This window comes from Culex quinquefasciatus, chromosome 3 (genome assembly GCF_015732765.1).
Source record: "Culex quinquefasciatus strain JHB chromosome 3, VPISU_Cqui_1.0_pri_paternal, whole genome shotgun sequence".
In the NCBI taxonomy this organism is placed as follows: domain Eukaryota; kingdom Metazoa; phylum Arthropoda; class Insecta; order Diptera; family Culicidae; genus Culex; species Culex quinquefasciatus.
In genome coordinates, this window is record NC_051863.1 from 174,334,065 (window position 1) to 174,339,132 (window position 5,068).

A 5,068-nucleotide genomic window follows, 5' to 3' on the forward strand; every position below is an offset into this window, starting at 1 on the left:
AAAAAGGGGTAGCGGAAGAAGGGAGGCACAAAAACTCTGAATGTTTGATTGACTTCTCGTAAAAATGACGAGAACTGTGGGGAAACAAAGTTCTTGTGGGAAACGGGCGCTAGACAAAGTTTGCTGGGAAAAAACGGAAAGTGATTACGTGTGTGTGTGTGTGGCCATGGGAAACCGACGAGAGTGGGAACAAATTCCGGCGAATCTGTGCCATCAGAGTGTGGCAGTTTGGTTCCTCTTGTGGGAACCGGGCAGGAATACAGAAAAAAAAGAGTTGAGTTTTGTGTGTTGACTGAAGCTGACAGCACTTGTCACACTGACTGTAACGAAATCGCCATGTGTGAACAAAAGTTGATAGAGTTAATCGAAGCGAAATGTACTTGTTTTGTTTGAGTTTAATTTACTTCAAACCCCCTTTTTTGTTAACTGCAAAAAAGTAATCCTTCGAACCGGATTTGAACCAGTGACCTATGGATAACTGCTGCTTCTCGTGTGTAAGCTGCACTTGAGACAGTTTGCACGCGTTTCTTCGTCTACAGTCCACCGCTCTACCAACTGAGCTATCGAAGGTTGATGAATGTTGATGTTTTCATGGAAAAATAAACCTTACAATGTGGATTTAAAAAGTTTTAGTTATATTTGTCACTTAAAATTAAAAATTGTTCAAAATTTCATTATTTTAACACATTCTCATGAGTTATATAAAAAAACACTGAACTTGAAAAAAAACCTTCATTGCTTATCATCTCCAACTTAAACAAGGCAACTCCATTTGCCCCTGCCCAAAATCCAAGTCACCTCTGCTGCTGCTGTACCAGCAGCCAATCAACTGCAAGTGAAAGGAAAGCAGTGCAAAGCCGTCTCGTGCGCGAGCGATTGCATAATTTCTTTGCGCGATTTAAGTCTATTTTAAGCCTCACGTTTCCCATTACTGCAGCAATGTATTTTTTATGGTTGCATGCAAATTGTGAACTTTTTAGTTCGAATTTTGCGTTTGTTTCATTACATTTGATCAAATAATTACAGAAGAAAATATAGTGAAATGATGTTTTTTTTAAAATAATTTAATGCTATTTCAGATTGTATTTCACTGATAGACTGATTACCCTAACATTGTCTTGGTTTACCCTCACTCCTTTTGAAGTAAATTTAATAATGCTATTTTTAAACTCAGTTTTTTTTTTCATAAAGCTTACTTTACTATAACAGTAAAAAGATTAGATTTTTATGAATTCTAATCAGCGCCATGCATTATTGTGGACGTCTACATTTCTACAAGGTAGATATAATTTTAAACAGCTTGACGAATGAACTTTCCAGTTTCAATATAAATATCAATGAATCATCAATGAAATGGAATTGATTCGAGCTCGAAACTGAGCAAATTTTTTTTTTTAAATCAGAAAAAGAATCTGATCGATTTGATGTCATCGGCAAGTTGTAGGTCATGTTTTGGTGCATTCTTTTATAAGTTGCATAGAAAAAAAATGGAACAATAACATCTGGGAATGGTGACAGGTTCTGTGTAAAAAAATGTGTATTTTTTTATAGGTACACGGAAAACAATATTTTTTTGATTTAATTTCAGTTTAAAGGGATTAAAATATGATTTTATTTTTTTGACACAGAGTTAAGGGTGGTAATAAATCTGGCACTGGAGTGGTGATACTAAACATTTGTTTTGGAAAATATCGAAAATATTTTAGGCACTTCATGTCAAAACATTCGAAAAATATTTTTTTTATTAGGACATATTAAAAAGTACTCTAGTTTTGGTCTCGCTGTGTCCTAATAAGCCTCCATTTTCCAATCAACTCGGCAACTATTGATTCGATACGAATTAATCCGTTGTGAAATGTTCTATTTTTTTCATATAAATATTTTCTGAAATTTAATTTCACATTTAAAAATGTTGATTTTTTTTTTAAATTAAATGTTGTTGCTTCGTTTGGTACTAAATTAGCTGAGAAATGACAACTTGAAAGTAATTTATACAAAATGCATGGTGTTGTCATAAATTTATTAAAATTTTGCATTTTTTTACAGTTAAAAATTGTTCATATATTACGTCCAGAGATTTCCGAGATCATTTGATTTATTTGATTTATTTGATTTATTTGATTTATTTGATTTATTTGATTTATTTGATTTATTTGATTTATTTGATTTATTTGATTTATTTGATTTATTTGATTTATTTGATTTATTTGATTTATTTGATTTATTTGATTTATTTGATTTATTTGATTTATTTGATTTATTTGATTTATTTGATTTATTTGATTTATTTGATTTATTTGATTTATTTGATTTATTTGATTTATTTGATTTATTTGATTTATTTGATTTATTTGATTTATTTGATTTATTTGATTTATTTGATTTATTTGATTTATTTGATTTATTTGATTTATTTGATTTATTTGATTTATTTGATTTATTTGATTTATTTGATTTATTTGATTTATTTGATTTATTTGATTTATTTGATTTATTTGATTTATTTGATTTATTTGATTTATTTGATTTATTTGATTTATTTGATTTATTTGCTCAAAGTTTAAAAATCCAACATGCTTTTGATGTTGAATGCTTTCTAGTGATAAAATGGGGTTAAATATTAGTTTATTATTTATTATTATTTTTGAAGATTTCTCATCGCTTGAAGATAACTTGCCATCAACCACACTAAAAGCATTCGCGACTCAATCCGCTTATCCCGTGGGATAATTCTGAAAACAACAAATACCTCAAATTACTTCCCCCAACCTGTCGAAGCCTGTTCTCATGATCTTCGTTCCCATTGAGTTATCATCAGTCGATGTATTTATACCAAACCCGTAAGTAAGTAAGTAAGCAAGAATCCCAAAATCATGCACTCGAAAGGAATTTCCCGGAAAAAATGAAACAACCGATCGTGAGTCAACAACAATTTAATCTGCCTTCTTGAATTACCGTCGCTTTCCCACGTTCCGTTCCTCCGAAAAGAACCCTTTCACCGAGAATTATCGTTTTCGTTTCGTTTGGGTGTAAATCCAGTAAGTGTGGCCCAGTGTTCATCAATTGGGAAGCGAAAATTGAAATCCCCGTGCACGCTGCGCGGGGGAGGATATGCTCATAAAACATAAACCATAATTGCATTACTGTTTTGGGTAGGAAAGCTTAGCAAAAAAAAGATAAAAAGTGCCATGTCAACAAACACACACCGAACTTGGATGCGCCACGTGGCCGCGCACACACGCCGTGGATAACGAGTTTCCTGCCGAAGGGCTCTAATTTTTATTGAAGGACGAAACGGATTCTACCGCGCTCCTCCTGGGACCGATTCTCCAAACCGCGAAAAGCAATCTTCGGAAAATAAATAAAACTTTTCTACGCGGAGAACAAAAATATGACTGATGAGTGACAGCGGCGTTGCGCCCGGCCGTGTGCCGTCCATAAATTCTGATCAAGATAAGTCCACTTGTCTGAGCAAGACCTTCTCTGCCATTGGAGCCCTTGACAAGTGGAACCGGGCCACACTTTCGGGATTAACATCAGTTTCAAATTTGTTGTTGTTTGATTTCGGGATGTTACGCGCGCTAATCGAGTTGCTCGAACAATATGGAAAAAAATATAGATTACCATCAGTGGGAATGACCTGAGGGATTAGGACCGAGATTCAATTGGGAACGAAGTGATAAAAAAAAAGAGATCCTTCGAACCGGATTTGAACCAGTGACCTATGGATTACTGCGAGTGCGCACTCACCAGAGAGAAGTGATTGTACTTAAATGTGCTGAACTATCACTTTCCCAGGTGAGTTGTTTCAACAGTCTACAGTCCACCGCTCTACCAACTGAGCTATCGAAGGAGTGGTGAATGGAGCTTGCAGGTTGGACAACACATGCAGCTGTAGATTGGTCTTTTCCTTTGTAATAGAGGATATTACACTATTAGCAAAAGAACCTGCAAACAATAAAAATAAAACATCGTAAAGTAATATAGTCCAGACTCGATTATCCGAAGCCCTTGGACAAATTTCACTTCGGATAATCGAATCAAAAAAAATATCGAAATATGATTATTCTCAAGTGAGAATCCGGGTTTGATGTTAAAAGAAAATAAATAAAAAACTTCGAAAAATAAATTTTTGTTCAAGATTCAATTATCCAAAGTCTCATACAAACCTTCAGATTATGGAAATTTTGGATTATCGAGTCTAGACTGTAGTGACTAAAAACACTCCAGGTAGAAATTATTTATTTTAAACTTCGGATAAAAACCAAAAGTACTAAAATAATTTCAAAACATGGTTAAAACACCAAAAGTCTTACCTTTTGAACTCAAACTTCATTTTGATTTTTTATTAGTTTTTGAGTTATTTATTCAATGTTAAATCTAAAAATATCACAAAAAAAATTTTAAACTGGCTTGACTTGACTCTTTCCAGACTCAATTATCCGAAGTCCTGCTAAATTTCACTTCGTATAATCAAATCACGAAATTGAATGCTCAAATATGACCCCAATAAGGCTTTCTAGTCAGAAATTTACCAACACATTTAAAGTATGTTTACATGACAGCTGGACGTTTGTTTGCATCAGGTTTCCTATCTCTTTCTACCAAAAGTATTTTGTCATGCGACTTCTAGCTGGTTTTTTTGACTGACCGCTCGATATGCCAGCCAACATACTTCGCCGGTCTGTGACAGCTACAGCTCGATCATTGTTTGCATCAGGACACTGTGACGAGGAGTTCGTCATTTTTGAGTTAAATTATATTTTTTTCACTGAGTCTAGAAAGCCTTATATGGCATTTATTAGGAATAGACATTCGGAAACAGACAATTAACCAAAAAAAAAAAAATACAAAACGACTCTGTTGTGCTACCTTGTCGTATGTCGCTTTTTGAAGTTCCGAGAAAACCGCGGTTTAATGTTTGACCATAAACAAACAATAGAGAACGCAATGTAAAAAATAACAAACACGTTTTGTTTGGTTGACCATTCTGAGCATTGCCCCGAAGTTTGGTTAAATTTGTTTGTTTGAGTCCCGAGTTATAGTTGAAAATGTTTACGGTAATCGA

At 33.8% G+C, this 5,068-nt stretch overlaps 2 non-coding genes across 2 annotated transcripts; both read right to left on the minus strand.

The window, feature by feature from the left end:
* Nucleotides 1-440: 440 nt before the first annotated feature.
* On the minus strand, nt 441-570 carry Trnay-gua. Its single transcript has 2 exons — nt 534-570; nt 441-476 (listed from the first exon to the last, which is right to left on the minus strand). It is a non-coding gene; the product is annotated as a tRNA-Tyr (tRNA).
* Nucleotides 571-3,694: 3,124 nt separating this feature from the next.
* Trnay-gua lies at nt 3,695-3,853 on the minus strand. Its single transcript has 2 exons — nt 3,817-3,853; nt 3,695-3,730 (listed from the first exon to the last, which is right to left on the minus strand). It is a non-coding gene; the product is annotated as a tRNA-Tyr (tRNA).
* Between the last annotated feature and the right edge of the window lie 1,215 nt (nt 3,854-5,068).